Source organism: Polypterus senegalus, chromosome 17 (genome assembly GCF_016835505.1).
Source record: "Polypterus senegalus isolate Bchr_013 chromosome 17, ASM1683550v1, whole genome shotgun sequence".
NCBI classification, from domain to species: Eukaryota; Metazoa; Chordata; class Cladistia; order Polypteriformes; family Polypteridae; genus Polypterus; species Polypterus senegalus.
In genome coordinates, this window is record NC_053170.1 from 84,653,687 (window position 1) to 84,673,336 (window position 19,650).

The 19,650-nt window shown below is 42.2% G+C and overlaps 1 non-coding gene across 1 annotated transcript; it reads left to right on the forward strand.

The window, feature by feature from the left end:
- Window positions 1-9,342: 9,342 nt before the first annotated feature.
- Window positions 9,343-9,414, forward strand: trnat-cgu. The gene has a single exon. It is a non-coding gene; the product is annotated as a tRNA-Thr (tRNA).
- The last annotated feature ends 10,236 nt before the right edge of the window (window positions 9,415-19,650 follow it).

Sequence of the window (19,650 nt, forward strand, 5' to 3'; positions counted from 1 at the left end):
ATCATATGAGACCCACCCATCCATTCATTATCCAACCTGCTATATCCTAACTAGAGGGTCACAGGAGTCTGCTGGAGCCAATCCCAGCAAACACAGGGTGCAAGGCAGGAAACAAACCCCGGGCAGGGTGCCAGACCACCACAGTTATATGAGACCTTTGCATGCAAAGTAGAAAATGACTGGCCAGCTAGCCTGAGGGAATACAGGAGGCAGAAATGAAATGGGCAGTCTAGCTGGGGAGGGAAGTGAGCTGAGTTGCGCTGAAATAGAACTGGAAATAAGCAGGGGGTCGCCTTGTACTATGATGTCCCATTGGTCTGGGGGTTACATCAAGGAAGCCGGACTGACATAAAGATGGGGGTAACAAAGAAGCTCTTACTCTGCCAATTCTTCATCCTGAAAAGACTATCTCTCATGGCCACCATATTCAGAAGGGCTATGTTGCCTGAGCCCCATGCTGACGGCATGCTGAATCAAAGACCAAGCTGAACCAGAGACTAATAAAACCGAGAGCATCCTGGTAGTCAGCATATGAATGCAAGGTGAAATGCTACTTAGGCTGTAATGGTCTTATGGTCACACGTTTTTATTTTGCTTATACTTAGGCATAATTGGAATCTTAATTGAAGCTGTCTATAAATAAATGTGTATCATTTTCTCATACCTGTTCTGGTAATTTGTCTATTTACCTGAAGTCATAGAAAATATTCAGTAGATGTAAAAGGTAACATAGGAGGACTATAGTATGGGATTCGAGGCATTCTGTTAAGGTCTAATGTAATAAAGGGTATCTTCTTCTTCTTTCAATTGCTCCTGTTAGGGGTCACTACAGTGTGTTATCTTTTTCTATCTCTTTCTGTCCTCTGCATCTTGTTCTATCACACCCATCACCTGCATGTCCTCTCGCAGTACATCCATAAACCTTCTCTTAGGTCTTCCTCTTTTCCTCTTCCCTGACAGCTCTATCCTTAGCATCCTTTTCCGAATATACCCAGCATCTCTCCTCTGCACATATCCAAACCAAAGCAATCTCGCCTCTCTGACTTTGTCTCCCAACCGTCCCACCTGAGTGGACCCTCTAATGTCCTTATTTTTAATCCTGTCCATCCTTGTCATGCCGAACGCAAATCTTGGCATCTTTAACTCTGCCACCTCCAGCTCTGTCTCCTGTTTTTTGGTCAGTGCCACCGTCTCCAGCCCATATAACATAGCTGGTCTCACTACTGTAGACCTTCCCTTACACTCTTGCTGATACCCGTCTGTCACAAATCACTCCTGACACTCTTCTCCACCCATTCCACCCTGCCTGCACTCTCTTTTTCACTTCTCCTCCACAATCCCCGTTACTCTGTACTGTTGATCCCAAGTATTTAAACTCATCTACCTTCGCCAACTCTACTCCCTGCATCCTCATAATTCCACTGACCTCCCTCTCATCTACACCTATGCATTCTGTTTTGTTCCTACTGACCTTCATTCCTCTCCTCTCCAGAGCAGATCTCCACCTCTCAAGGATCTCCTCAACCTGCTCCCTACTCTCACTACAGATCACAATGTCATCAGCAAACATCATAGTCCATGGGGACTCCTGTCTGATCTCGTCTGTCAACCTGTCCATCGCCATTGCAAATAAGAAAGGGCTCAGAGCCGATTCCTGATGTAATCCCACCTCCGTCACTCCTACCGCAGACCTCACCACTGTCACACTTCCCTCATTGATATCCTGTACAACTCTTACGTACTTCTCTGCCACTCCCGACTTCCTCATACAATACCACAGCTCCTCTCTAGTCACCCTGTTATAAACTTTCTCCAGGTCCACAAAGACTCCTTCTGGCCTTCTCTATACTCCTCCATCAACACTCTCTGTTGTGCGTAATGTGATAAAGAGAATAAAGACGAGAATAGGGTCATCCATGACAAAACAATTGCTCAGTGGTCGGTGAAAATCAAGATGCACAGTAATGTCTTGTGCTTGATGCATTCCTGATGCTGATATTCTTTTTTTTCCTTTAAGGTGTTGTGATGGGTGGCCTGGGCCCTTTTCTGCCCGGGATGCCTCCTTAATGGAAGAACTGGGAGAGCAACCTAACCTGGAGTGCTAGATGGCAGCCCCCCTGGGTTGCAGCGGTGTCAGACTCCCGCAGGCCTACGTGGGAGCTGGAGTTCAGCACAGCCCTGTTGGGTTTTGTGGATGCTGCCAAGGGGGTATTGCAGGGACTACGGAGCCCTACTTTGATGGGCTTTCACCTCATCCAGAAGTGCTTCCGAAACACACTAATGGGCCACCAGAAGTATTTCTGGGTGCAGCATAAAAGAAGCCAGCTGTCTTCATTCGGGGAGCCAGAGTTGGGACGAAGTTTGCTGTTGGAGGAGTGGAGGTGGAAAGAGAGACTGACACAGAGACAGAGAGAAGGAGAAGACAAAGAGTTGCCGAGGGTGCTGCTTTGTGCTTCTATTGCTGTATTTTTGCGTTGGGAAGGTGGAAAACGAAGGAAAGAGTTTCTCAAAGCAGATCTAAAAAGCCAGTATGTGTGTGAAAGAACTTGTGTCTGCGTCTGTCTATGTCAAGTTTGGGGAGCTGGGGCACCCCCTGCAGTCCACAGTGGAAATTAGGTAGAGAAATTTTTATATTTTTTATCTTTTTTGGTGTAACCCGTAATTAAAAAAAAACAAAAAAACCAACAGGTGGATACCATTTTAATACGGACAAAGACATTCAAGCGCCATCGCCTAAATGTATTACCGGTAACATTTGCACAAACGTTACAAATTTTTTGACACATAAATGACCAAGTAGCGTGGTAGACAGTAGGACTTTAGGGACCTTCAGACCTCAACTTGATGGTATTTTGGAGAAATTCAGTGGCTTTGAGAATTCTCATCAAAAATGTTCTAATGTTCTAAAGGACACTGCAGGGCCAATTGGCCCAACCCCTCAAAACAGGAAACTGGCTTGCAGCACCAATTCCACATATTACATGAAGCAAGATTTTTCTAAATAAGTAATTATATTGTACATAAGGTAGAAAATTGGACAAAAAATGCTTAAGTAGACAAAGCCTTTTGTTACAAACATTTTAATAATAAATGAATGAGGAAGGCTTAGTACTTTTGCACAACATCTGGTGGGCTGTGCCCCATAGGCCCATAATGCAGAACTCCTAATGTTAACTCACTGCTATCCTCATTTAGCACTGGGGTCGCTAATCCAAAAACCTTCTATAATGTTTACGATTGTGTTGTGACATGATTTGCCTTTATCATTAGCTCTCTTGTCCTCTTCTTCCTTTCTATTTCTCCTAACGATAATGCAGACGGACTTTGACTTTTTCATAATCAAACGTTTTTTTCAGCTTTTGTAAGGCTTTGTCACTAAGTGGTTGCCCATTCTTCCAACCACGTCCAAGAAAGGTCATGTTGGATTAAATACTAAACCAACTGAACTTGCTATTAATGGATTTTTCTTTATTTATTTGACTAAATATATTGCTTTATCTATTTAATTGTAAATCAGGCAAAATGACAGGCAATGCACTATGTACTCATTTCCTGGGGTGCTATTCAATATGCTTGGGTGCATAAGGGGCACATGTGCACATTCTGACTTGTACATTACAGTGAGTGAGTTTAAAAATGGCAACCCTGGACAGCCACGCCTCGGAATATTCACCAAACAGCAGAGGTAGTGGAAGGCCGAGCAGTGCAGAACAGTGAGAGAGGACCCCGGCAACAGCCATGACTGCCATTAGGATAATGTAGATTGGGGAGATGGGGCCACACTGCACTGAGGGTGTGGGGTCATCTGTACCTCCCCAGTCATTTGCCTATACTGCCTACGCCAGGAACCACCACTGACTTCCCGACAGAACACCCCCACAAAAAAACAACAAAGAAAAAAGTCAGAGTTAGTGTAGGCCGCCCTAATTTGGGGTACTGTATGCTTAAGAAATGTAATAATTGACTTCATAAGGTAGACAAGACAAGACTAATTGTGTTAGATATCTCTCTATTATATAAAAAAAATATTGGGACGAGGCAAGACTTTTTCAGATCGACGAGACAAGACATTTTTAGAGAGATAATTTCACGTCCCGCGAGATGAGACTTTGTGCCAAGAGATGAATTGAAAACCTAACCGGTCCAAGCAGGGGCAGAAATAAAAGACAAAGAGTAGAGGAAGAAAAGACAAAGAGTAGAAGACAAAGTAGAACGTTCAAAAATTTTGGCGTGATACACATGCAGAGCAGGTTTGACATTATGAAAGTACTAAAATTCGAAAGTCTCAAAAAAAGTATTAGTAAAGATCACATTTGCGCTAACAAACGGAAATGATTACTCGTGAAATAACACAATAGCGAAAAGAGATCGAATATATGGACATGGGTGATATGACAGAAGTATGTCGATATTGTTCGGCTTTAAAGTTTAAGTCGGAGATTTGTAGATTGTCTAATTCGTGTTGCCATCAGGGAAAAGTAGTGTTACTTCCCAATGAAGAAGCGTATCCGCGAGAAATAAAAGATTTGTTATTTGGTGAAAGTGAAATCCACAAACACTACAGGCAAAATATCCGAATCTACAATAATCTGTTTGCATCAGTCAATGCTCAAAACGTAGATTTACATGATTCGGGACAACACGCTATGAGAATCTGTGGTCCCGCAACAATTAAAGCTACTACAAGTTTAATTTCAAAGAAACCACAATTCGGTCAGGTTTATATTTATGATCCAGAGAAGCGATGCAACATAGAATCGAAAAAGTTAAACGAGCAGACGTATTAGAAATTCTACAGCCAATAATGAATACAAATCCATACGTCTAAAAGAATCGCACTTTACACAAAATTTATCTGCAAAGCACGGACAAAGAAGTTTACTTGGCTTTCTATATGTATCCAAAAGATCGCGGTCACATATATAATAAACCAACATGTGACAAATTGTTAGCGATAATAGTTTCAAAAGACGGAGATATCAAAGACAGAGCTGATATTTGTGTTGATCCAAAAGCACAGAACGATTTGTCACAAGCGGCAGATCCGGAAAATGATGAGCAGGTAGGGGGTTGGCGAGCAAAGCAAGCAGGGGGTGGAGCCACCTAGTTTGAAATATTAAAACGTGTGCTTCAAGTCAAAATATTCTTGATTGTAATTGAATAAAAAATCAAAAAATACACCATATTCAAATTCGCTGACCTAGAAATAGTCTAAGACAATACTCACATGCTTCTCACTCTTTGACTGTATAAAAGCTCCACAGGGGGGACCCACCTCCCTGCCCACTTTTCCATCTAACATATATGTGGGGTGTGGTGGACGGCCGGGAACCTCATCCCAGCCGACACAACCAGACGGATGGATGGGGACTTCCCTGCAGCTTAGAGGTGCTCCGGATTCCTGCAGGGCATCATGGGAGATGGAGTTCGGCTTCACAGCCATGCTGGGTGTCGTGGGTGCCTTCGTGAGATGCTGCAAAGAGACACTGGGATTTCGATTTTCCCGGTAGTCACGAGGATGGAGAAACAGAAGAACTTTCAGGAAGAAGAAAAAATACAAGTCTTCATCTGACCCGGAAGTGCTATTGAATCACGTGGTCTGAAGGAGAGGAGCACTTCCGGGTCACGGACTATTTAAAGGACTTTGGGAAACCCAGCGAGTTGAGCCGGAGTTGGGTGGTAGTGTGACGGAGCTGCTGGGAGGAGAGGAGGATTTATTGTATTATTGATTCATTTGTTTATTGCGGTGTTTGTGGTGTCTACTGTGGCACAATATCAGAAAGAAGAAATTAAAATTATTTCTGGTACTTTTACCTGGCGTCTGGACGTCTTGTCTGTGGGTTTGGAGGAGCGACAGCGCCCTCTAGTATCACAGGGGGTAATGGCATTATTGGGGGAGGTTAAACCCTAATGCCTCTGAGGAACAAAAATAAGGGAGAGACCAAAACAGCTTGATGTCTGTAAGTAGACCTCAAGAGCCGTCAAACGGCACATCATAAAGTAAGGGTTTTCCTGTACTGAAGTCATTTCAAAGTGTTCTTAACTAATTCTTATGAACACGATAATCATCTATTATACAGGTAAGTGCCGCCTAACGTCCACAACACATTATGCGATTTGGACGTTGTGCGAACACCAGATTATATACAGTACTTAGCAAAGCTGTGAGGGATACTGTAAGGTACCCGTTTGGATTAAATACACACAGAGATAACGCTACCACACTCAAGAGACGTGCGATACGTGAGACTGAGTGCTGCTGCTTGTGAGTCGAAGCATACACTGTTATACAATAAACTTTTTATAGGTAAGTGGGCGGCACGGTGGCGCAGTGGGTAGGAGTTAGGAGACCCAGGTTCGCTTCCTGGGTCCTCCCTGCATGGAGTTTGCTTGTTCTCCATGTGTCTGCGTGGGTTTCCTCCCACAGTCCAAAGACATCATTCATCCATTCTCCATTCTCTTCCGCTTATCCGAGGTCGGGTCGCGGGGCAGCAGCTTAAGCAGAGAGGCACAGACTTCCCTCTCCCCGCCACTTCTTCCAGCTCTTCCGGGAGAATCCCAAGGCGTTCCCAGGCCAGCCGGGAGACATAGTCCCTCCAGCGTGTCCTGGGTCTTCCCCGGGGCCTCCTCCCGGTTGGACGTGCCCGGAACAGCTCACCAGGGAGGCGTCCAGGAGGCATCCTGATCAGATGCCCGAGCCACCTCATCTGACTCCTCTCGATGCGGAGGAGCAGCGGCTCTACTCTGAGCCCCTCCCGGATGACTGAGCTTCTCACCCTATCTTTAAGGGAAAGCCCAGACACCCTGCGGAGGAAACTCATTTCAGCCGCTTGTATTCGCGATCTCGTTCTTTCGGTCACTACCCATAGCTCATGACCATAGGTGAGGGTAGGAAGGTAGATTGACTGGTAAATTGAGAGCTTTGCCTTACGGCTCAGCTCCTTTTTCACCACGACAGACCGATGCAGAGCCCGCATCACTGCGGATGCCGCACCGATCCGCCTGTCGATCTCACGCTCCATTCTTCCCTCACTCGTGAACAAGACCCGAGATACTTGAACTCCTCCACTTGGGGCAGGATCTCTCCCCCAACCCTGAGAGGGCACTCCACCCTTTTCCGGCTGAGGACCATGCTCTCGGATTTGGAGGTGCTGATTCTCATCCCAGCTGCTTCACACTCAGCTGCGAACCGATCCAGAGAGAGCTGAAGATCACGGCCTGATGGAGCAAACAGGACAACATCATCTGCAAAAAGCAGTGACCCAATCCTGAGTCCACCAAACCGGACCCCTTCAACACCCTGGCTGCGCCTAGAAATTCTGTCCATAAAAGTTATGAACAGAATCGGTGACAAAGGGCAGCCCTGGCGGAGTCCAACTCTCACTGGAAACGGGCTCGACTTACTGCCGGCAATGCGGACCAAGCTCTGACACCGGTTGTACAGAGACCGAACAGCTCTTATCAGGGGGTCCGGTACCCCATACTCCCGGAGCACCCCCACAGGATTCCCCGAGGGACACGGTCGAATGCCTTTTCCAAGTCCACAAAACACATGTAGACCGGTCGGGCAAACTCCCATGCACCCTCCAGAACTCTGCTAAGGGTGAAGAGCTGGTCCACTGTTCCGCGACCAGGACGAAAACCACACTGTTCCTCCTGAATCCGAGGTTCGACTATCCGACGGACCCTCCTCTCCAGAACCCCCGAATAGACTTTTCCAGAGAGGCTGAAGAGTGTGATCCCTTTATAGTTGGAACACACCCTCCGGTCCCCCTTTTTAAAGACATCAAAGACATCATTGGCAATTCTAAATTGTCCCATGTGTGTGCATCCTGCCCAGGGTTTGTTTCCTGCCTTGGGCCCTATGTTGGCTGGGATTGGCTCCAGCAGACCCCCGTGACCCTGTAGTTAGGATATAGCGGGTTGGATAATGGATGGATAGGTAAGTAGGGAGAGTTCACTTTAAAATAATGATCGAATGTACAGTACAATACTGGCTGCGCAATCTCACATGAGATCCACGTGCTCCATGTGGGAAGTTGTTGCGTTTGGTACTTCTGGTTACGTCTGCTATATACGGCTCTCCGATAAGGATTTCAGAAATCTAACCTTACTGGGACCATGGACATATATGTGACGAGATGTTGCCTGAACGGATGTCATGCGGTGCAAAACTGTATAATAAAATGCTAAGGTTTAAGTGTGTGTCAGGATCCTCAGAGCGATCTGATTGGTCAGTTTAACCTTTGGTGACGCAATCGAAACAGGAAGTGCAAGTGTGAAACACATGAGGAGTAGTGAGGGTGTAGGAGGGACGCTGAGAGTCGCCTTCAGAGATGGGAAGTATAAAACTGGACAGGAGGCGAGCAAGGCGCCTCGAAATGACCGAGCTTGAGAAGCAGGCTTCATGGCAATGTGCATCAACAGTGGGAACGCCGGTGAAGAGAGATTCAGACACACAAGGATACCAAGGAAAAGCGTAGATGGAACGCTGAGGGCACACGCTTGGCAAGAGATAACAAATATTTTGATGATTATTTTTACTACCATCTTTGTTAGGTAATGTGGCTAGCAATAATAATTCCTAATCCTCTGTCCATATTCTGTACCAGTGGTCTCTACAAATATTAATAGCATCATTTTAGACTATTTTAAGATCTGTGATTACAATTATGAACACTATTTTTGATTTTTGATCCTTTACTATGAACTAGCCTTCCATGACCCAGGGGGAAAATGTCAAATTTCAATTACAATCATGAATATTTGGACTTTAAATAATTACACTGAAGCACATATTTGAATATGTGAAATATATGACGCAACTTGTTTATTAAATGCTTTTGGTTCATGAAATAAATCATTGAATACTTTATGAACTCGCTGAATTTGGGCAGCATACACTAGTTTTGATAACGTGTTTTAAAATAATTAAATTCTTCTTCATTTTCTTAATGTTAGAGCATCTGATAGGAAATGTTGAACGTTTCTACACACTTCATAAATTCTAATCCATTTATTTTTTGATCCATTGAAGGCCCGTGTTAGGGCCCGGCAAAAGACGACTCCGGTGACCTCACTTGAAAGCTAACGTATTTCCAGCCCAAGAGCTCTCCCCGGCGCCTGATAGTAGGAATGACAGTCTCACATCGCCAGCTACGCAGTTGGTTGTGTCCTATGGCCTCTGCGGGATACAGCCGCACGCTATTCAATAAAACGTGTGTAAGAATCGCTCAGCTGCTTAACAAAGAAACAAAAGAACAATGGAATTCCAGATCAACTCAATTAATTTAAAAGCCATTAGCCTTCCAGTGAAGAGCAGCAGAACGGGTTTTCTCAGGCGGCGCGGTGGCCAAGTGGTAAGGCGTCGGTCTCGTAAACCGAAGATCGCGGGTTCGAACCCCGTCCGTGCCTCTCGAGTCGGTGAATACTCGCGATATTTTTAACACTAACGCTATAAGCGGTAGGAGATTCTGTAGGCGGCACGGCCCACTGCAGAAGGTCGAGGGTCTGAACGCGGTTTATATGTATAAGCACCCTGTCGCTTCACTCGTTTGTCCCACACCATTAACCCCGTAAAGAGAAGGACAGCAGACCTGTGGATATGTCGTGAAGTTCTAAGGACTGAATATGGAACCTTCAAATCGCACTACCTCACTCACATATTGCGATAAAGATGGAATTTTCACCCTTGTAACGGTAATACCGACGGGTGACTACGCGGGGTCGCTGTTGCAGTTCCGTGGCATAAGTCGGAAGCGCAACGACTTGTATGGAGCGTCGTTTGGGTCAAACAAGTAACTCAAATACTGTATACCGTACTGCACTGTATATGCGGATTGGTTATTAGGCTTGAAGGTAAGCATACTGTGATATACGGACGAAGCGTGAAGGGTGTCGTTTAGTAAATGAAAACTGACCGCTGCCCACGGCTTTACAAGCGAACTGGCAGGTTTGAAACCCGCAGATGACCGATCCGCAGCGGATACGGCCTGAGCCCGTTATGATATCACGGTTGTAAGTCGACATTGTCCTTTTGAACATGAACTATAATTTAGATTTGCCATCATTCGCAGCGATGACGATCTGACGACGAGCGGAGGCGTTCACTTAGTAAGTTAAAGTAGGGCGGTGTGTCCCAACACAAGAATAGTTTAGGATTGCTTAACCAAGTTCAGGGTCGCGGCGGGGTCTTTGCAGCACCGGACGTAAGGCAGGACAGAGCCCTGGACAGGGTGCGACTCCGTAACACACTGTAACATATTGACCCGTCTTGATGAAAGGAAAACCGGAGTGCAACCCACGAAGTGAACACAAAGGGCCCCGTTCTGGAACCTCCAATCCGTGAGGTGGTAGCGCTACACACTGCGCCACCCGTAATTTAACACGCAGAATTACTCCCAGATGGAATTCCACATGAATTTATCATAATACAATGGTAAACCAATGATTTCCAAATGCACATATTGTTAAAACCACATCACAATTCATAATTTTATTTTCTAAACCGTTTATCCAGTTCAGGGTTATGCCTGTCCTGGCAACAGTGGACATAAGATGGGAAGAAACCCCAGACGGGGCACAAGTACAGTTACAGTTACATATCTGTAATAATCAACATCAGGTTTGTATATTCTCAATATATGCATTTTACAGGAGCTACTCTGTTATAAATACCTGTGCCAAAGTGTTTCCTCAGAGTTTTACTGTTTTAGTCCCCCCCCCAAAAAAAAAATGATAGCCCCAGAAAGTACTTTTATTTATTAAGATCTGTAACAGGCTCCATAAATAAGCATGGATGTATGAAGACAGATTTGTGAAATGTGATCACTGCATTTTTTTTTTTTGAACAGGTCTCTTACTGCACACAATAACAGAGTTTTCTTACTCTGTTGGTATCCTTCTGACTACACTTTAAGGAATTCACACATCAGAAACCTTTTGAAAGCCCAAAGAACTGATTTCAAAAACAAAGAGCCCTTCCCAGAATTAAATGGTTGGAGCTAAGAAGAACCAAACAACCCTTAAATTGACATTACTTTCAGAGAATACTTCAGTTTATTTTTCACATTTTGGATTAATCTAACAGCAAATTTGTTATAAGAAATTGTTTATTCACGTAATTTATGTAACTCAAAATTTGAAATATTTGGACTTTTTTCACCCCATATTTGATAAAGTAGTGAATCGATTGGCTTTAACTACCTGAATTTTCCATTGTGCCCCTTCCTCTAGCCGTGCTTCACCCACGCCTTCCATTATGTAGCAGTCCAGCTGTCACACCTCATGTGCCGAGGTCAAAACTACAATTAGGAAACTTTTAACAAAAACGTACGTACCTGCCACAAGCAAACAAAAAAATCTGGCAATTCAATAAAGGCACACAATGTAACCAATGTTTATTTGTAATTAGAATTTAGCTGCTATGACGTCTACGTTTGGAAATTATGAACATTAAAAGCTCAAAGCTGGAGTTTTGGATTGAACTCAATAATTCACAAAAGTCTTTCTTTCAAAGACCTAAATGTGCGTGCCAAACTTTGGGAACTTCCGAGCAGTGGTTTGGCTGTTGTTGGTATCGGCTTTTAAAAACTTTGAACTTTCAAAGCTTGAAGATGAATAGCTGGGATTCACCCAAAACCTAATCAATCGGCTTTTATGACTAACGAGTGCAGCGGGCCACAATATTTCATACAAATCGGTTCATCTGTTCTCGAGTTGAAGGGTCCACAAAATGTTTACTGCAGAGACACAAACCACCGACCGACACACAAAGACACGCAGCACTTCGAGAAAAGGGAGAGCTGAAAGGACACCTGGGACTCTTCATGAAATCCATCACTTCGTCATCTAGACAGAGTATGAACTATCGATAATAATAAAAACCAAATGACAGCAATCATTCTTATCATTATTATTAGTAGAAGTATTACTACTATTATTATTATTATTGTAACAGCGACATAATAATAACAATAATATTAGAAATACTATTAATAATTATTATTATTAGTAGTAGTAGTTGGAATATTACTATATTGCTGTTATAAATACCATTTTATTATTACTATTATACAATTGTTATTATTAGTAATAGTATTACTATTATCATTATAATGTTGCTGTTGTAATAACAGCAGTAATTATAGTGCTATTACTACTACTACTACTTATAATAATAATATTATTATTAGAGATACTACCACTACTACTAATTATTATTATTATTAGTAGTAGTAAGAATATTACTATGTTGCTGTTATAAATATATTATTACTATTATACAATTGTTATTATTAGTAATAGTATTACTATTATTATTATAATTTTGCTGTTGTAATAACAGCAGTAATTATAGTGCTATTACTACTACTACTTATAATAATAATATTATTATTATTAGAAATACTACCACTACTACTAATTATTATTATTATTATTAGTAGTTGTAGTAAGAATATTACTATGTTGCTGTTATAAATATATTATTACTATTATACAATTGTTATTATTAGTAATAGTATTACTATTATTATTATAATGTTGCTGTTGTAATAACAGCAGTAATTATAGTGCTATTACTACTACTACTTATAATAATAATAATATTATTATTATTATCATTATTAGAAATACTACCACTACTACTAATTATTATTATTAGTAGTAAAAATATTACTATGTTGCTGTTATAAATATATTATTACTATTATACAATTGTTATTGTATTGTTATTGTGAATTTCCCCTTGGGATTAATAAAGCATCTATCTATCTATCTATCTATCTATCTATCTATCTATCTATATTATTATAATGTTGCTGTTGTAATAATAGTAGTAACTATACTACTACTATGACTACTAATATTATTATTAGAAATACTGCTACTACTACAGCTACTAAAAATTGTATAATAGTAATAGTATAGTAGTATTTATAACAGCAGCATAGTACTATTCCTACTACTACTACTAATATTAATAATAATAGTAATAATTATTAGTAGTAGTAGTAAGTACTATTGTTATTATTATAACAGCAACTTTACAGTATAATAATAATCGTAGTAATACTATTACTACTACTACTACTAATTATTGTTAGAATTATTTCTATTATTATTATTAGTAGTAGTAGTAGTAATAGAACTACTAATACTATTATTATTATAATAGCAACATAGTACTATTCCTAGTACTATCACTACTACTAATAATAATAATAATGTGGCAAGACAGAAGGGTTTCTGCTGGCCACACAAGATCAAATTATTAACATGAGAAGCCACAGTAAGTATGCTGTTATGGATGCTAACACTACAGACAGTACATGCAGACACTGCCACCAGGAACACAAAACATGCCAACGCGTCACGGCAGGCTGTTCACTACTGACGCCAACAGACAGCATGACAGACACAATCAGATGACAAACTTTAAACATCAAGAAGTGGCACTGAACTCAAACTAGCGGGCACATACATACACAGCCCCTCTACAGTACCAGAGAAGGCCACACATAAACTTAACTGAGGCAGAACTATACTGCCAGACACAACTGTCCTCCATGCCAGACCAAACATAATGTGGTGGCAGACAAACTAAATAAAACTCCATACATTATTGACTTTGCCTTCACAACTTACAAAATACACACAAGTACTCAGAGCTGACAGAAGAGGTACCCACCACTGGTGTCGCCCCACATACACTACACAAAAGCATGTGAAGCAATACACATACATAAAACTACAGAAATCAGCCATTTTAAATACATGCCACATAGTAAGGTAATTCCTTAACACAAATTCAATCCCCTAAAACATAAACACGTATACATGCCACAAGAAAGCGTCCTGTCTTGGCCTACACTCTTAAAAATGCTGTGCACGATACTAGCAAACCAAGAAAACCCAAACTCACCCTGTATTATTGTATGCAACAAGAATCCTTTTAATTTAGGAATCCATTGATGCTTCACAAATCTGTTAGTAATATATTCATGGCTATTTAACTGTTAGGAATCTAAATGAAAGGTTCTTTCTGGACCCTCCAATATGGATGGCTCTTTTGGGAACCAAAACTGGTTTCCCCATCACTCAGAAGAAGCACTCTGGCACCTTTATTTGTAAGCGTGTACACTCTTCTAATTAACAGTTCTTTAATTGCACATTATGGTTTGTTATCTTGTGGCTCCACGACTTCACAAAGCACCATTTCATTTTGCGTATAGGGTTCTTTGCATATGAAGTTGATCCTTTGAAAAACTTCCTAATATGAAGAAGAAACCTGAAACCTTTAATGTATGTCAGGCTACCTAGCAGGACACCAACAGATCAAGAAAGCCTCAACTTAACCTGTGTTGTTGTACACAGCGAGTCCTTTTAAAATCAGAAACCCGTTGGTATTTCACAAGTCTGTTACCATCTAGTCATGCTTATGTATTCCATTAAGCCTGTTACAGGTTAAAATAAATCAAAGTTCTCTCTGAAATCTTTGTGTAGTTGAGTCCGTTGGGAACCAAAAATGGTTCCCCAATGGCATCACTCTGAAGAGCCACTCTGGCACCTTTTAAATGTAGGCCAGGGGTGGAGTTTGACATTTAGGTGTAGAGGGACCGGAAAAACCACAAAAGATAACTGCATTTACAATTATAGCGTATGCATGTATGGCTACTTATTTACATCCGTCCCCCAACCCGCTATATCCTAACTACAGGGTCACGGAGGTCTGCTGGAGCCAATCTCAGCCAACATAGGGCACAAGGCAGGAAACAAACCCCGGGCATGCATACACACGGACAATTTAGAATCGCCAGTGCACCCAACCTGCATGGCTTTGGACTTTGGGAGGAAACCGGCATAGACACGGGGTGAACATGCAAACTCCACGCAGGGAGGACCCGGGAAGCGAACCCGGGTCTTCTTAACTGCGAGGCAGCAGCGCTACCACTGCGCAAATCCTGTATCGTAAATTGCTTATTAACATAAAGTTACAATGTGAAGTCCTACTGACATCAACACATTTAAAACTACAGAATTACAAGTAAGTGCCCGAATAGCGTTAACCATATTTAAATCACAGAAAAGGTTGCTTATTTTAGTCAGTTTGTCTAGGTATTGTACTTGTGGTAAAATAAGCCCTTTCTTCGTTTTTAACATGTTAGAAAATGTACGCATCGAGTAACACTCGGGTGCGTTGTAACTGATTGACGCGTTTTCGGTTACTCATTTGCTTCCTCAAAGAGGCAGATATCACTTTTTTGTTTTTTCAGTTATTTTGTCACACAATGAAGTGTGATGTGATTTGCTCAGACGGCCACGCCGCTATTTATACAGGCCGGCATACGTCTTGCGCACGCGCACTGTGTCGAGCACTCGTGAGGCGCTAAGATTACTGATGATCTCTAAAACGATAGGAGCGTCTGTCGGACATGCAAAAGTGGAAAATACGGGATACAAACAATACAGGAATATGTAGATGAAACTTTACAGAATGCGTCTGTGTTTTAAAGACAGACGACGTTCTTCAGAGAGATTTGATTTCGTCAGAGAGATTTGAGTAGAGCAGGGCGGATTATAGTATTCCTTGATCCATCAATTTTCTAAGCCCATTTACCAGGGCACGGTCACGTGGCAGATGGAGCCTATCCCGTTAGGCAACGTCGCAGGCAGGAACAATCCCTAGACTGGGTGCCTGGCCGTCGCAGAGTGAACACATATACACACATAACAAGGGCCGATTTAACCTCATCAATTCATTAAACCTGCATGTCAGCAGACCGTGAGGGTGACCTGGAGCCAACCCCTGCAGACCCCCGTAGAAAGGCCACTCATGGTGCACCCGGGACGCGACCCACGGAAGGCTACCATTGCGTCTGCAGTACATTCGTTAATTATTAACATCAGTGCCACTGAAGCCCATTTGGAGCCCTAGGCGAGGGTACGGCACCCCTCGATGTCCATAGCGGGAAGATTAGACTTCGACTACCAGTGTTCCCCCTCACAAGGCTGAAGTTGGTTACTTATTCGCAGCTCAGTGCCCCCTCGTTGTCCGGAGCGCGGACTTTGCGGGAGAGCACGACCCTTAAACTTTCATAAACGGCATTCCGAATGGATTGGCCGGTTTACGCTGTAATTACCATTCCAAAAGTTTTTGGTGCGGTAACCATGTGCCGTCTCCGGTCACATGCTGCCCATATCGCCCATACGTAAATCCGCCACTGATTAACATATTTACATTGGCTGTGACCAAAACTTTATTTGAGACCTGTTTTAGTAACATCGCGCATATAGAGGGGTGCAAATCTCCTGGCCATCCCAAAACTCCGTCCATAGAATAGGCCCGATACGCGAAAACCCGACTTTTCTGAATAATAATAATAATGTTCGGTTTGTTAAAATCTCGTAAGATATCGCCTTCTTTTGTTCTGATCAAGGTGGTAGATAATATTTAATTTGTCCTCCGACGCTAGACTGGACTCACAGTGCGTATTTGTGCACCCACCAATTGAATGGTATTTGGGCAGGCGCGTGCCTTCTTTCCCCTTTCCTGTCCGGACAGCTAGATGGATACGTTCTTGTATACATGGACTTGCATCATTTTAACACACAAACTGATGCACATTATGCCGGATTTCCACACACTACACGCCACTAAGACTTCGCTTCTGTTGATTTTGGCCGCGGCTGAGCTCCTGTCGTTTGCACCTTTCCGGTCCGAGCTCCTGCAGCTCCCCACTTGCAGGTTTAATAAAACGATGGATGGTTTGCGATAATCGATGATGTAGTAATCCAGTCCGTACCATAACCGCAGGCAGAACCCATTCTATTATCCCCACAATCGTGATTTTTAGAATTGATTGCATTTGCCGATTTCAGTGATTCAAATGACGCCAATCACGTATACAGGGTGGTCCAGATCTAATTATGCAGATCCAGATCGTTTGGATGACTTTGATTTATGCGGGGACGATTCCAGTTCGGCGTGAAGACGATTCTTCTTGTCGTCAGTTCGCACACTTCTCGATGGTCCGGGATTTTTCGGGTGATTTTCTATGTAATAAACTTAATAAGATATAGCGTAATGAAAATTGCATAATTAGATCTGGACCACCCAATATAATACATCTGTTGTCAACGAATACTTATGACAGAATCACAATGCTTCGTTATGAATTTTGACAGTACGCCATTATATTAATCCATTGTTTTTTCGCTCTTCCGTTTTATTTTGCCAGTAGAAAAGTTTACACTACACTGAAAGTGGCGTTGTGCAGCACACTGCAGTCATTTGTCAGTGTAACGAGTGGCGACTGTCACTGTGTCGAGTTTCAATACGGATAAGTTCGTGTGAGGTAAACCGGCCGCTCTTCATTAACCCGACCCACTTGAATTTGTATTGCCTGCGCCAGTTCCAGCTTTAAATGTGAGAATAAAATGACGGGAAAATGAGGATTTATTGATTGGATACAGGCAGAAATGTACAAGTTAGCTCATTTTAACAATCCTAAGGTCACAGTCGTCCTTGGGGACGTTAAAAGCGCTATATACTGTACATGTACCATCAATATTATTATTGTTTCGGTGATAGAATTGTTGATTGTTTATAAATGCATATATAAATGTTTAAAAAAGACAATCCAACACTTTCCAATGACCCCAAATAACGATACACACACAGGGCCGGATTAACACGAAATTGGGCTTGATGCCGCAGCGCAAAAAAGGCCTATTTTTTCGCGGCATTGGTGCACTCGACACTCACCGTACATGCGCACTCAGACCGACCAAGGAGCCTTAATTGCTTGCGACGCAACCAGCCAGCCTTTATTGAACATGAATAATAACAATAAAGACGTAGTATCGTAACAACTCGGGATTAGCATCAAACTACGTAACATCAACATTCAATAGCAATTGTCTGAAAAGTGCACTTAATGCAGAAAACCTAACAATGAAATACACAAACTTTCGCAATTGTCTTACAAAACAGTGTAAGAAAAAATGAATTTGCATAGACATTGGGTCAAAGTGCCTCAGTTCAGGCTCTTGAGGGTAAAAATTTGTCCACGATTTAAATTTCATAATAGACCAGAATCCTGTCGAGGATTTAAAAAATTCTAAACATCTATGCCGGGCCGGCTTTTAGTTTTACCTTTACAGATAACCATTTAAATAGCCATCAATTTTTACTGCACAACTAACTTTTAAGGTGAAAAATGTATTACGTGGCACTTACCGGACAATAATAAAGTGTCAAGAACCCTCAATATATTGCAAAAAAACGCAGCTAAATTACTAAGTAAACTGTTTAACGTAAAATTGATAGCATTAACTTGAAATCTTCGTTTAACAATAAACACAACGACGTTACAATTACGTCACAGCGCAAAGAACAATAGTAACTGTATAATAAGTAGGCTAACGCTGTGTCTAGGCGTCCGAAAGCCGGACTCCAAATTTCATTCTGTGAATTATTTTGAGGGTAAAATAGCAAAGGAAAATTGTTCAGCTTCTGGAAAATTCTCGTCTGTTTACATCTGGGCCTATTTCAGGAATGGGCCTAATGCTGCCGCATCAATAGCACCCACCTTAATCCAGCCCTGTACACCGCCTCCATTGTAGTGGAATAAATGGCTACACGTTAGGCACCACCTCGGGACTGGACATTAAGGCAGACCCACCCACATCGAGGCCATTTTAAAGTTGCAAAAAGCAAAGCGGATAACTGCAAAAGCAAAGGTCTGGGTAGCAGAACTGCCAAAATTCAATACTCTTAAAAATATAGGTGCCAAAGTGTTTTTTCTGGGTGATGCCACAGGGGTGGCATCCAGCAGGGCGGTTCCAGAAAAAATAATTAATTAGATCCACAACAAATTCCATATATAACCATGGTTGGATGATAACTCGACTACACCCAACAACAGGTTGAGTTAAGCTTTTCTTGACCTGCTAGTATCCATAGTCCACATATTAGGAAAAATAAAGCTCATAGAACCACATGCAAAGAGCACTTTCCAAACTTAAAACAGTTTTTTGTCAAGCAAAGGTTCCACAAGGAACCACACAACCCAGTAAAATGCCATTAGGGCACAATTATTTTTAAGAGTGTAGGACGCCCATTCACAGTATACAGCGAAGTTCAATTTTGAATTCTGCAGAGCGATTGAAGAACGCGCCACCGCCGGAACAGGAAGGCGACCTTAATTAGCTGCCTTCTTGGTCGCGATTGTAGGGACCGCCAATTCTTTCTCCTGACTGATATTTTAAGAAGAACATTTAAATAATAGGGCTTTTTCCCGTCTGTGCACCCAGGCTCTGGAACTCCCTACCTTTAGTGGTTAGGCAAGCCGCCTCAGTCGCCACATTTAAATCACGCCTAAAAACACAGTTCTTCACATTGGCTTTTAATTCTTAACCTGTCTCATTTCCACTTGCTTCTTCCTATTTCTCTATTTTATTGGGTCATCTGACCTGTTTTTAGTATCTCTGTTTTAATTCTCTCTTAATGTTTGTTTTAATATTTTGTTTTTAGTCTTGCTTCTTTTTAACTGTACAGCGCTTCGGTCAGTTGTAATGCTGTGTTTTTAAGCGCTCAACAAATAAAAATGGTATGGTATGGTATGGTATTTACCTCTCTCTCTATTA